This window comes from Pinus tabuliformis, chromosome 7 (assembly GCF_031772625.1).
Source record: "Pinus tabuliformis cultivar Carrire ecotype Pingquan chromosome 7, CPIR1, whole genome shotgun sequence".
NCBI lineage: Eukaryota > Viridiplantae > Streptophyta > Pinopsida > Pinales > Pinaceae > Pinus > Pinus tabuliformis.
This window is the reverse complement of record NC_142293.1, coordinates 1,320,473,201-1,320,488,240: the sequence shown is the minus strand read 5'-3', so window position 1 is coordinate 1,320,488,240 and position 15,040 is coordinate 1,320,473,201. Positions and strand designations below refer to the sequence as shown.

The window sequence follows — 15,040 nt, the reverse complement described above, 5'->3', positions numbered from 1 at the left end:
ACAACAAGTGTTGAGAAGTGTAGCAAGAAAGTCTTAATTTGACTTTGCCCTGGTCATATTGAGAAAATTTGAATTTCCACATCAACAGACAACTTGGAGGCAATTAACTTGTGTGACATATCTCTTGTCACTCATTTAGCTCAGTAAATTCGAGTTAGAGGGCTTGGAGTTCAGTTAAACATGTGTGATTGTTAAATTTTAGCAATCAAGATCAATTATTTCCAGTTGTTTTCAGTTAAAGTAGTTCTAATTGTTGATAGAACTAGTGGAAGGTCAATTGTGCAGCAAGACAATAGTCTAACTCAGCGATCATCTAGTTAATTGATCAATTAGCTCAAAATAGCTAGTGCATGCAAGGAATTTGAGTACCTCAGTTGTGGTGGAGATTCCAAGGCAGTGTAACAAGAAGTTGTAAATTAGTTTGGGTGTACATGTGTTGCATGCAATCAGATGTGAATCCTTGGGAATTGTGCAATCAATTGGAGGAAAATTCCTAAAAAACAAAGGCTAATTCCTCAGGATTTGTGTAAGGAAATAGGGGCTCAAGTAGAGACAAAAATTGACTAAGTTTGGGTCAAAGCTTCTCATTGTGCAGAGAGATAGGTTATTCACTTGCAGGTTGTGCTCAAAGCAGGCAAGCAATTGTAATACATCTTTATTCATCTAATTAAAGCAAAGAGGCTTGAGGGTTTTTTTCCCAGTTGGGTTCACCTAGAAAAGATATTGTGCATGCGTGGTTTTTCTTTTGCATGTTTGAAAATCTTGTTATAAATTGTAAATTAATTTCCACAGAGCATTAGAGTAGAATTTTGTCTCTTGATTTAGATTAAAATTTCTTGAGTAGTTTCAATTCTATCACCAAATTTCTACATGGTATCAGACTAGGATTCACATTAGAATAGGAATTTCAAAGTTGTTTCTCAGGAGGTTGGAATTTGTATCTTCAGTGTAGCAGGATCTCTTCAGAGTTGGGAGAATGGCCTTCAATGGACTGATATTAGAGTATGTCTTGGAAGGCAGTTCAAATTTCATTGCATGGAAGGATCGCATGGAGGCATTGCTTGATGACAATGGTTTTCTACAATACATCAAGATATATGTTACAAAACTAGTGCAATCTGATGCCCAGAACCTAACCCAATGGAAGAAAGATGTAGCCAAGGCGAGGAGAATAAGCTTGGAGGGAGTGTGAGACCACATTGTCTCAAATCTCCATGGGAAAGAAACTCCTTTTGTAATGTGGAAGACGCTGACAGAGCTGTTCTAGAATAACAGTGATCATAGAAAACCGGACCTCAAAGACAAACTTCGAAACATTAAGATGCAGAAGAATGACAATGTTTTGTAGTATCTCACCAAATTTACACAAGTTCGAGATGAGCTTGGAGGGGATGGTGTCAATATTGCAAAAGATGACTTGGTGAGCCTAGCTCTTCTAGGCCTTCCCAAAAGCTAGCATAACTATGAGGACTTGGTGAAAGGGAGGGAGAAGCTACCGAATTGGGAATCCTTGTGGTCTGATTTGGTACAAGAAGGGATCGGGCATAATACTAGAGATGGAACCTCATCTGAGAGGATGAAGAAAATTTTGCATTGGTTGGAAAGGGAAAGAAGGGCAAAGGGAAAACATCTCAAACCAAACCAAAATCCAACCAAGGAAGCAAGAAGAAAGACTTGTCCAAAACAAAATGCTTCAATTTTCATGAATTTGAGCACTATGTTACAAATTTTCCACACAAAAAGTCTAGCAAGAAGAACTCAGGAGGAGTAATAGGTGAAGCTTTAGCTTCATAGTTTGAGCTTGACTTCACCCTTATCATATGCATGACTAGCACTGTGATGGGGAGTGTTAGGTACTTGGACTCGGGTGCCTCGTTCCACATTACAGGGTGTAAAGAGTTTTTCAGTGACCTGGAAGAGAAAGATCTATAGATGCATATTGAGCTTGGAGACGACATAAGGTACAATGCTACCAATATTGGTACAGTAACATTTAAGAGGGAGTCGAGATCCCCTCTTCACCTCAAAGATGTCATGTTTGTTCTAGGCCTAAAGAAGAACCTCATCTCTGTAGCAGTTTTGGAAGACCGTGGTTATGATGTCATCTTTAGCAAAGGGAAAGCATTCCCGAGACACATAACCACTAGAAAAGTGAAGCAGATCGGGGTTCGTGTGAAGAACATGTACAAACTTGATGTGGAAGATTGTGTTGCATTAAGAAGTAAGGCAGAGAAAGTGCAAAGTCGCGCTGTCAGTGAACTCCTGTGCCATTTTCATCATGGCACCTTGAAAATTATGCAACAAATAACCACTGGCCTCCTTAAAGGAGCACTTGAGCAGCAGAATGTCTGTAAGGGTTGTACCTTGGGGAAGTATGTGAAATCCACATTCCATGAAGGACACAGCAAAGCACATGCAATGTTGGAAAGAGTCCACTCTAATGTTTGTGGACCTTTCTTGATAGCCTCCACTGCCATACACAAAAATTTTGTTATTTTTATTGATGATTTCTCAAGGAAATGTTGGAAATGTTGGATATTTGTAGAGTAACCTTTAAGAGGGAGTCGGGATCCCCTCTTCGCCTCAAAGATGTCATGTTTGTTCTAGGCTTAAAGAAGAATGTCATATCTGTAACAGTTTTGGAAGACCTTGGTTATGATGTCATCTTTAGCAAAGGGAAAGCATTCGAGAGACACATAGCTACTAGACGAGTGAAGCAGATAGGGGTTTGTGTGAAGAACATGTACAAACTTGATGTGGAAGATTATGTTGCATTAGGAAGTAAGGCAGAGAAAGTGCAGAGTCATGATGTCAGTGAACTCTGGCATAGGAGATTGGGCCATTTGCATCACAGCGCCTTGAAAATTATGCAGCAAACACCCACTGGCCTCCCAAAAGGAGCACTTGAGTAGCAGGATGTTTGCAAGGGTTGTACCTTGGGGAATTATGTGAAATACACATTCCATGAATGAGACAACAAAGCACTTGAGGTCTTGGAAAGAGTCCACTCTGATGTTTGTGGACCTTTCTCGACAGCCTCCACTGCTATACATAAATATTTTGTTTTTTATTAATGGTTTCTCAAGGAAATGTTGGATCTTATTCATGCAGAAGAAGGATGAAACATTCTCAAAATTTGTAGAATTGAAGGCACTAGTTGAGAAAGAGATCAACAAGAAGGTGAAGGCTCTCAAGAGCGACAATGGAGGTGAGTATGTTTCAAATGACTTCAAGTATTTATGTGTGAAAGAAGGCATTTGAAGAGAGATGACAACATCCCACAACCCACAACAGAATGGGGTAGATGAGAGAAAGAATCAGAGCATGTTGAAAATGCAGCAAGAAAATCTAGTTTTGACTTTGCCTTGGTCAAACTAGATTAAAATTCAAGTTTGCATTTCAGCATAATACGGAGGTAGTTAACTGAGGTGACATGGCTCTTTCCACTCAATTATCTTAGTAAATTTGAGTGGGAGACACTTGAGTTCAGGTCTACATGATTGATTGCTAATTTGTAGCAATATATTTCAGTTAATTTGAGTTATTATTAGTTTAACTAGTTTTAATTGTTAGAAGAACTAGTGGAGGTCAAGTTGTGTATGTGTAACTTCAACCACACTCAGTGATCAACTAGTTAATTGATCAATCAGTGCAAAATAATTGTTGCATGCAGAGAATTCAAGTTACCCTGTTGAGATGGAGATTCCAAGGCAGTGTACTATCAGTTGTAGCATATTCTCATGTGTACAGGCGGTGCATGCAGTCAGAGATTGACCTAAGACTATTGCACAATTCCTTGGTGTGAAATTCCTAAAAAATAGGGGCAAATTCCCAAGGGAACAATGCAAGAAAATAGGAGCTTGGGAAGCCTTGAAATTTGCTAAGTGTTGGGCCAGGTTCATTCAGTCAAGGAGAGGAATAGACTATACACTTGCAGGGTGTGGTGTGCTCAGGCTTGAGCGAGCACTATATTTCTTCTCTATTCTCTAATTAATGCAATATAGATAGTAAGGGGTTTTGAACAATTGATTTACCCTAGATAAATATTTATGCACGTATGATGTTTCCTTTTGCATGTCAATGATTATTGTTTTAGATGGTGAATTAACTTTTGCAGATGAGTAGAGTAGCTTCATGTCTTGTGATTTAATAAATTTCATGAGCAGTGTTGAATCTACACATTAATTTCTACAAGGTATCAAAGTTGAAATCACTGTAGAGAATAGATTTCGAAGTTTTCATTGCAAGAGATTCGAATTTGGAGATTAGTGTTGTAGGTTTTCTTCAAGACTGAGAAGATGGATTTCAATAGACTCAGACTCAAGTATGCCTTGGAAGGCACCTCAAACTTTGTTGCATGGAAGGGCCAGATGGAGGTAGTCTTGGACGATAATGGGCTACTAGAATACATCAAGACAGATGTAGCAAAACCCAAAGCATATGATGCCCGGAATATTACTCATTTGAAGAAGGATGTGGCCAAAGCGAGGAGAATCATATTGGAGGAAGTTCAGGATCATATTGTCTCGAATCTCCATGGAAAAGAGACTCCGTTCGTGATGTGGAAAGCATTAACCGAATTGTTCGAGAACAATAATGGCCACAAGAAGCTGACACTCAAGGACAAGCTTCGAAGTATCAAGATGAAAAAAGAACAACACAATTCCACAATACCTAAGTAGGTTTACACAATGTCATGATGAACTTGAAGGGGTCGATGTTAATGTCCCTGAAGAAGACTTGGTAGCTCTATCCCTTTCGGGCCTTACCAAGAGCTGGCATAGCTATCAAGATTTCGTAAATGGTAGAGAGAAACTATTGAGTTGAGATCGGTTATGGTATGATCTAGTGTAGGAAGTGCAGTGGCCAATCTACGGTGCTAGATTAGACTAGATTTATTATCAACCAGGGTCAGTAAACTTCGAGGCATGCGTCTACAATCTATAGACATAAAGGATTCCTAACTAAGTGTTTATTGTGATAGGTTGCAGTACTTCTTTATAGAAGGTTAAGATATGTTTCCCCTCACCTTAACACTCAGATCACCTAACTTATCTAACTGTCCTAAAGATACAGCGCATTACTAGACTGAGATTTTAATCCCCTTACAAGGATGCTATGCACAAAAGCTCTGTCTAGTTAACACTTGAGCATTCATAAAACAATCAAAAGCACACTAAAATTTAAATGCATGAAAAACAGTGTCTATGGAGATGCTTCAAAATATAACGATGGATCAAATCTCTTACAAGATATGATTCAATGATCTTAACGATGAAATCTTCAAGCTATCACCATAAATACCATTTGTGAGAATTTCTAATCAAATCGACAAAATCATAAGCATGGAAATAACATTAAACACTATGCGTTCTATTCAAATTCGAAAAACTACTAAAGGAAATGAAATTAACAGTATACCAATCCACGCAGGGCCCGTCCACGTTTCAATGGTACACTGAAGTAAACTCAAGCAACGAGAGAATTAACGCATAAACACTGTTGGAGTAAAACCGTGACTATATTCAAGTGCTGTAGATTGCAATCACATACAAAAATTCTGTTCTCAAACGATATACAGAGATAATAATCGTAACTATCCCGTTAACAAAATAATACACAGTCTTTATCTATTGTCCCTATCGAGATCGAATGTACATTCATTGAGCAGTTGTTTCCGCTTTTACAAAGGAATGATTTTTGGTCATTTCTAATCTAAACCGATTTCCAAAAAGAAAACAAAACGAAACCGGTTTGGGAAACCATGGCTTTTACTGCCTTTGTAACCAAAACGCTGAGGTTTGACCAGCGTGGACCGCATAACCAGGAGCTTTTGATTTGCTGTAGAATCGATTTTTCACCATGCTTGTACATTCCAATTTTCGTTCCTATCCATTGCTTTGGCTTGCCTGTCATGTCATGTGTCAGATGATAAACCATTTACAGGATGTTATGACTTCCTGTAGTCTTTTTATTGAAAATTCCTGATTTCTAACATAAAAACTCATAAATTAACTTTAATGCAAACTAACAACTATAATGCTATTAATTAATCAATTTCAAGGAATATAAGGGATCTATGGAGGAAAAGGTAGACAAATGATGGTGTTTTTAGAAGAAAAAGATGGTAATGGAATGGTACCAACATCTCCCCCAAGCTTAATGAATTAGCATGTCCTCATGCTAATCCCCTCTAAACTCCGTCCTTGCCTGTACCTCTGCTGCTTTCAACAATGCATCTATGTTCTTCTTAGCTTGGGCATCTTTCTGAATGTGGAGCTCATGTTTCAAACTCTTGTATTTCTCCTTGAGGGCTTTCTTTTGGGTATACCATTTGGTTACCCACTTGCAAATGTCAGTTTGTTCAGCCTCGAGTTCTTTGATTTGCTCCTTCAACTTCTCATTTTTCTGTTGAGTCTCTTTACTTTGTGCCCTCAGCATTTCATTCTCTTTCTTGATGACTTTCTCCAGCATGTTGGCCTCCATCAGTTCTTCTTTTAACTTTTCAATTTGCTTTTCCAGCCTCCTTTGCTTCTTAATTGCAGGTAGTGACTCTTTTCCTTGCCTATTGTTGCTCTCAACCTCCATTTCAACTTCTGGTCCAGGCTGTGAGTGAGCACTGCTCTCGATGTCCATCGGTACATGTGCATTTGATTCTGATTGGTCTTCTTGTGGCTGGGTCTTTTGTGCTCTCCTGAGTCTTTTGTGCTCTCTTGGATCTTCTTGTATATGTAGTAAAAATTTTATCTTGCTCCGTTTTCTGGGCATTCTCTTGTCTCATTTTTCTCGTCCTCACACTACTAATGGGTGGAGGGACATTGCTTGATTTGTGCACAGGAATCTCTTCATCAATGTCATGCATAAATCCTGAGTGCTCTTGTTGTTCTTTCTCATCCTCTTCATCTTTGATTTGATTGGCAGCCAGAAATTCCTTCCATGTTTCTCCCCTTCTCTGTAATTCAAATTCAATGAGGATTTTAATTAACCCAAAATGACATAGGCTTTTATCTTCATTACCCTTTTTCTTTTAGATAGTTTTTGACATCTTGGTCAAACTCTGCAAGAGGAAATATGGTAAACTAATGGTGCACTGCCCTTTTAAATGTAACAGGAGTTTGATGTGGTATAAAAATACTATGTTATAACGACCCTCACACGTAACAAATTTTTGGATGATATACACCATTTCGTCCCATGGATGCATCAGCCAGCTCCTAGGGATACCCTTCTTCCAGTTAACAGATGAAACCCTCGACCTGGATATGAATTGGGTCCATGATTTTTCTTTGAATTGTTTTGTTTTGAAGTATTTTTCTCCTTCCGGGCTGATCCCCAAGGATTGTGCTATGGTGTCTTCTGAGACCCTAAATGAGAAATTCCCTATCAATGCTTTCTCCCCATTAAATGTAAAGGCAAACTGTTTAGTTACTTCCTCATTGCTCCCATTAAACTTCTCCAAGAAGGGTAGCCATTGTTTTTCTTTTAAAATTACAATGCAGTCATCGTGGTACTGAGAACTATCGAATGTGTTTGGCTCTACTCTATTAGTCATTTTGACAGAGAAACTCCTGCTCTAACCCTCTTCGTTTATGCTTACTAATTTAACAAGAGTATTTTGGTTTGTTACCTCTGCTTTTCGCTCCACACAACTGACCTGATGGCGCCCTCTGTTCTTCGAGACCAACTCCTTCAATGGCTTAAGCAGTGACCGGGTGATTATCCTTGAATTATGGCGAAGGTGGAAGCTTGTGAGCCCGGTTACTGTGCTTTCCTTTCGTAGCACTTGCTGTTCTCAGCCTTTGTTTTTTTTTAAATCACGGCACTTGAATTTCTTAGTATGGAACGCCCTTTTTACAACTGAAAATGAAATGGAATTTTAACAACCGACTTGACCCAATTCACTATAATGATAACAGAGCGTACTCATATTTATATGACAGAGGAGTGACTGTACTGGGTTGTATGAATATTATCATGAGAACGCCGTAAGCATGTATGGAGTACTGGAGTATAACAAACGGATAGCTGTTTGCATGAGTCGACTTGGTCGAACAATCATGTTATAGCTCAGCCGATTCAAAAACAATGAATGAAACCGTATAACATTTGGCTTTGCAATAGTTCACCACCTGTCCCTTGCTTATTGGTACTTGGCCGAACAAGGAGATATTGAACCGATAATAAAGTTTGATGGCCGATAAGGGGTGAATAACAACGCTGGGAGGGTGGTATAATAGGGGATTTAAAAATCATAGGAGGAGGAGTATGGGGATAGGCTAGAGTATTGGGAAATGATAGGAATTAGGAATATGACGAGGGTGATGGATATGTGGGTGTTTTTGAAATTGATCATAAGCAGTCATAGTCATCACATTTAACACTAAAGTAATCTAAGAATTTAAATGTTAAAAATAAAAATTACAATAATACATTACACTTTTATTGGTTGATCAAGAGTTGAGTTGGCATGCATAGATAGGACTAGTCTTTCTTGTTCAGATATGACTAATCTTTGTTGTCCATAACAGGTCCCTCTAAGATGAATTTGGATGCAACAGGTCCCTTTGAGATCTGGAGAATGTTTGTGCAGCTTCTTTGAAATCTGGAAAAAACTATATGTGTGCAGGTTACTTGATCTTTGGTGTTTGATGGAGCCTCGGTGACAAGCAACCTTTGAATCTCCGTTGAAACTTTGTTGAAGCTTTGCTGAAGTAACTTGAGATAGCAGTCTCTAATAGGTCCCTTTTATGTTTGTTGAACAGGTCCCTCTAATGTTGGTGCTGGTAACATGGTCTTCTGAACAGAACAGGTCCCACTGCATAGTGCTTTAAACAGGTCCCTCTGATTAGAACAAAGACAAAAACAACTTCTTTATTGAAATCTGAAGTGTTGAAACAAACTCTTTAAGAAATTACAATGAGGAGATGAGATAAGAACAAAATGATGATGCTTCTCCCCCACTAAAGCTTTGACTTGTCCTCAAGTCATTATTCAATCGATGAATCAAACAGGAAACAAAAGGAAAAGGAATTCTTACCAACCAAAGAATTGGTTTTCAAGTAAGAATTCTGGGTTAGAGTGTGCCAGAGTCTGGTTTTCACATCTAAACCATTATTTTATTTTATTTTTAATTTATTTAATTTTATTTTTTTTTAATAATTTTATTTTATTTTTATTTTATTTTTTTTAATTTCTTTTGAATTTATAAATTGAAATGAAATGAACTAAGGCAGAGATACTACAGCTGAAGGCTGCAATATCTCAACCTCCCTTTGTTGAGATACAGTTTGAAGAAAAATTTGCTTGTTGATGGACCTATTGTAAAGTTTCAAGTGATGGCCATTGACAGTAAAGGGGTGGCCTTCTCCATCAATGGTAATGAGCTTAACTGATCCATTGTCATAAACTTGAATGATTTCGTATGGGCCCATCCAATGTGTGGTAAATTTGGCTTTATGATCTCTGAATTTAGAATCAAAGAATAAAGCCCAGTCTCCTTTTTTGAACTGTTTCTTCTTGATATGTGCATCATGCCACTGCTTTCTTTGTTTTTGCATGAGGAGTGTTGTCTCCTCTACTTGCTACCTCATTTCATCCAGCTGGTTCAACTGCTGAATTCTTTCTTGTTGTGCTTCATTAAGATCAATTCCCAAATCTGCAGCCATCTTAAAAGTATGTATTTGAAACTCAATAGGAAGCATCACCTCTTTGCCATACACCAACTGATATGGTGTAAATCCTGTAGTATTCTTCCACGTGATTCTATAAGCCCGGATGCATCTTTGAGCTTCTCTTCCCAATTCTTTCTGTTCATTGCCACAGTCTTAGTGATAATTCCTTCCAAAGTTTTATTTGTGGATTCCACCTGGCCATTGGCCTGTGGATGGTAAGGTGTACTTCTTCTGTGCTTGATTTGATATTTTTCTGTGATGTCCTTAACTAACTTTGAAGTAAACTGAGTACCTTGATCAGTCACTATCTCTCTTGGTACTCTATACCTTACAAAAATCTCTTCAAAAAGGAAGTTTACCACTATTTGTTCAGTTGCTCGGACTAGTGCTTTAGCTTCAGCCCACTTTGTTACGTAATCAGTATATACTAGGATGTACCTCTTGCCATTGGAAGTTGGATTAATGGGTCCTATGAAATCTAGAGCCCATTTTTCAAATGGCTCTAGGTGTACTTAAGGCTGAAGTGGCATCTCATATGTAGCTGTTGGCCTACCCATTCTTTGACAGCTATCACAACTTTTCACGTACTTCTTGGAATCCTTAAAAATAGATGGCCAGTAGTATCCAAGACTAAGAATCTTGAATGTTGTTCGTTTAGCTGCAAAATGCCCACCACACGGTTCATCATGGCAAGATTTTAAAATATCAATTATCTCATCATTTCTTACACATCGTCTAACAATCATATCATAACCAGTGTAAAATAAATCGCCATTAATCCATGAGTATTGAGCACTTTGTTTGACTAGCCTCTTCTTTTCCTTTGGAGTAAAGTATGGAGGTGTTCTTCCTGTGGACAAATAATTGGCCAAGTCAGCATACCAAGGATTCACTATTGAAATTGCAAAGAAATTTTCATCTCGAAAAGAATCTTCAACCAGAACAACCTCACCTTGATTTTGCAGTCTAGAAAGAAAATCTGCCACCTGATTCTCCTTACCTGGTCTATCTAACACTGTGATGTTAAATTCCTGTAACAATAATAACCATCTGGTAACTCTGCCACTAGTTACTGGTTTATTCATTAAATGCTTAATGGCAGAATGGTCAGTATGTACAAAAACCTCAACCAGTTATATAATGTCAGAATTTATTCACAACATGTATGATGCCAAGCATTTCTTTTTCTGTGACTGTGTAGTTTAATTCTGCAGGTGTTAGATTTTTGCTAATGAAATATATGGCATAATGACAAGACTCCTCTTTTTGGCCTAATGAGGCACCTACTGCAGTATCAGATGCATCTGTAAAGATGTGAAATGGTAGGTTCCAGTTAGGCCCTTTTAAGACTGGTGTGGTTGATAACGTTTCTTTGAGTGTTTCAAATGCTTGCTGACAATTCTCATTCCAGTTGAAAGGTGTATCTTTTGCTAGAAGTTTAAACAGAGATGAAGCTATTTTACTAAAATGTTCAATAAACCTTCTGTAATAGCTTGCATACCCAAGGAAACTTCTTACCTCTTTTTGAGTCTTCGGAATTGGCAAATTGACAATGATCTGGATTTTCGATGGATCAACTTTAATGCCTTGAAAAGAAATATAGTGGCCTAATACTATCCCCTCATTTAACATCATAAAACACTTTTCATTACTCGGGGATAGATTATCTTCAATACATCTCTTCAAAACTTTTTCAAGATTCGTTATTGCATGCTCAAATGAATCACCATACACTGAAAAATCATCCATGTAAACTTCAACACAATCATGAACTAAATCAGCAAAAATAGCTAATACAGCTCTCTAAAATGTAGTTGGAGCATTGCAAAGTCCGAATAGGAAAACATTATAAGCATAAGTGCCCCAGGGACAAGTAAAAGTGGTTTTGTCTTGGTCCTCTAAGGCTATCTTGATCTGGTTGTAGCCACTGAAACCATCAAGAAAAGAGTGATGATTTCCCAGCTAATGTGTCTAGCACTTGGTCAATAAATGGTAGTGGGAAATAATCTTTGAGCGTTGCTTTGTTCAATTGTTGGTAATCAACACAAATCCGCCACTTACCATTTTTCTTGGGCACTACTACCAATGGGGATACCCACTGACTGTCAGAGATAGGATAGATAAAATTGACTTTCAACAGTTTTTGTAATTCCTCTCTAACAATATCCTGGAGCATGGGGTTCATTCGTCTCTACGATTGCCTCACTGGTTTGATATTACTATCGGTATAAATATGGTGAGTGCATGTTTCAGGGTGAATCCCGTGCATATCGGTGTAGTCCCAAGCAAATGCTTTCTGGTATTTTCTCAATAATTGAATCAATTTTTCCTCCTGAGATGAGTCTAGGTGAGTGCCAATATTCAAAGTTTTTCCTGGACTAATCTCTATGGTCTTGCTCTGTGTGTTTGTGATAGATTGAATGGGAAAAATGTTCTGAAATGTTGTTTGCAAAGATTGAATGGTGCATGTTTCTCGAAAATTTTGTGCCAAAAGTTCATCTGCAGCATGGTATTGGTCATTTCTCAAATCTTCGGAAACATCAGGTTGAGAAAGGAACAACTCTACCAAATCATCATTATTATGTTCATGAAAATCATAGATCTGGTTGATGCTAAAAACAGATTGAACTTCTTCTTTGTCATTGTATTTATCGTCAAGCCATAAATTGTGTGCTACTGCTGGTGATTGTGCTGATGGGTAAAGAGTGAGTTGTTTTCTTTCAGTTCCCTGTGAAATAATCATATTACCCGATCGACATCCTTTGAATGCATCAGCAGTTGCTAACCATGGTCTACCAAGGATGATAGGGTGTCCTCCTAAATTGGATTTTCGCTGAAGAACTAAAAAGTCTACTAGATACTCCCAAGAGTCCAGTGAAACAATTATGTCCTCCAAAATCCCTTCAGGAATCACTTTAGACCTATCAGCGAGTTCTAGAACAATTGTTGTGTGCTGCAAATTTGTGAGCTGGAGTTTTTCATGGTTTCAAGAGTCATCACATTTATTGCGGCCCCAAGATCAATTAAGGTGTTTGGAATATGTATGTTGTTAATGATTGTAGTGACTCTGAGAATACCAGGATCAACATACTTTTCCATTGAGATGGTGTTTGTCATAAGGCCAGCTAAATGACCAATAACATGAATGGTTTGTGGATCAACTCTTTTCCTAGTAGGCTTTTTAAGGCACAGCTCTTTGATGGCTTTAGTATATATGGGAATGTCTTTTATGGCTTGTAGTAGTGGAATTTTTATATAGACATTCTTTAGCTCATCTAAAACATCAAACTGTGGTATAGACATTGGAAGTTTTGTTTGGACCAATCGGTCTGGAAAAGGTGGTGGATGCAATGGTTGCATTTGTTTATTTTTGATGTCATCATTTTGTTTCCTTTGAATTGACGTTTCATTTTCATTTTCTTCGTTTTCTTCTTGTTTATAAGCTGTTGGAGATTCTTTGTGAAGTACCTTACAAGACCTCAAATTGATATTTTGCAAGGGTAATGTGGGATATGAGGTTCCCTCATCTACATTGTAGGCTGGTCTCTCTACTCTGTTATTTGGATTTGGTACAGGTTGAGCAGGGATTTGAGTAGGTCTGGGAGGTTGTGAGTTAGATGGAAGTTGTAATTGTGGTGGATTTATTGGTGGAGGAGCAGGCAATGCTTGTTGAGTGGGTTGAGGTTGATGTGGGTAAACAACTTGTTGCTGAGGATATTGCTGATATGGTTGAGGAACGGTGAATATGGCTGATGATATTGTTGATATGGCTGCGAATATGGTTGGTATGGTTGAGGATATGAGTGATATTGTTGAGAGTATTGCTGAGATGGTCTCCATTATTGTTGTGGGTAATTTTGGTGCTGCCATGGTATGGGTACATTCCACGAATTCTGAGCATACATCTGATCATGTACAGGAAATTGCAAATTCTGGTTTGGGAACATACCTTGAGGTGCTGGTTTTGGCTGCCATGGTCTCTTTGCGCCCATGTAATACACATTTTCCATATCTGTGTTTGCTTCCACATTACAATTCTGCAAAACCTTGACTTCAGAGCAATGAAATATATCATGATTTTCAGTACAAAAGGCACAAACTTGAATGTTTTTTAATGGGCAGTCTTTTAAGGCATGTTTCTTCCGGCATTTTGGGCAAAAGATAGCCATCATCTGATCTTCCTCTTCTTGTCTCTTCTTAGCTTTTAGAGTGTCAATTTGGGTTCCTAAGGTACTTAATAGATCTGTTTTGAATTCCTCTAACAGGTTTCCTATTTCAGCCCTTGTGACACTTGCTGAAGCAGATTTTGTGGCTTTGGATGATATGGTTCTTTTTCCAATTTTGGCTTTGCTCCTAGAATACTTTTCACATAACTCAGCAATTTCTTCAAAAGGTAAAGTAGAAATATCACCTTTTCCCATCAAATTAAGATCATCTAAGTATTCCTCTCGAATGCCTTTCAAAAATATTGTTCGAATCAGATCAAGAGGCATGGTTCGGTGTTTTGATTTTTGTAAATTGTAAACAAACCGCTCTAAGTACTCCTCTAAATTTTCATCCTCTTGTTGGTTCATCCTAAAGATATCATCTTTGGAATCTTTCGATCTACAATAAGGTTGGTATTTCTTTAGGAATATTCTTCTCATGCCATCCCAATCAGTTATCGCATGTTCACCAAGCCCCATGAACCATCTTAATGCTGATGCTTTTAATGTTGTTGGGAAGAGTCTAAGCCTATGGGCATCATCTGTGTAACCATATGTTCAACATACAATGTCAAACTCAAACAAGAATGAATCTGGGTCTTCTGAAGCCATGCCATAAAAGTTTGGTAGCACGAATGGGGGTATGTTTTTCATTTTTATTTCGTCATCTTCTTCTGGTTCTTGGATAGGAAATTTAAAAGTTGACTCTTCCTCTTGACCTTGATTTGGTGGTCCTCTTTCTGATCCATGTCCTTCTTCAGCCATTTTGATAGGTTCCTCTGTTGATTTAATTTCTTGTTCAGTGTCACTTGTTTCAAAGAAAAGTTCAAGGAAAGATTGTTGAGTTACTGTGCTACTTTCTCTTTTTATAGAGGATTCAAGGAAATGTTTCTTCTGTGATTTGTGTGCTAATAGAATTTGCCTCTCGATTAGTGTAAGTCTTTGTCCTAATTTCTGTTTATCCTCTAATTTTTGTATGGTAACTTCCTCAGCTGATGTATGTTCAATGTTTCCTAAAGGGTCTGCTCCTGATGGTAGGTTAGTTTTTGGATGGGGGGTTTTTATGAATCTACCTTTATTATCTCTAGATCTAGGCATAAGTAAACATGACTTCTAAATCTATGTTTTTGCTTGTTTTTGTTTATTTAAATTTTTTTTATATAT

At 37.9% G+C, this 15,040-nt stretch overlaps 1 protein-coding gene across 1 annotated transcript in view; it reads right to left on the bottom strand.

Moving 5' to 3' along the window:
• Nucleotides 1-15,040, bottom strand: part of LOC149252437 (magnesium transporter MRS2-4-like) — a 322,066-nt gene that overhangs the window by 207,903 nt on the left and 99,123 nt on the right. The gene's annotated exons all lie outside the window — the stretch shown is intronic.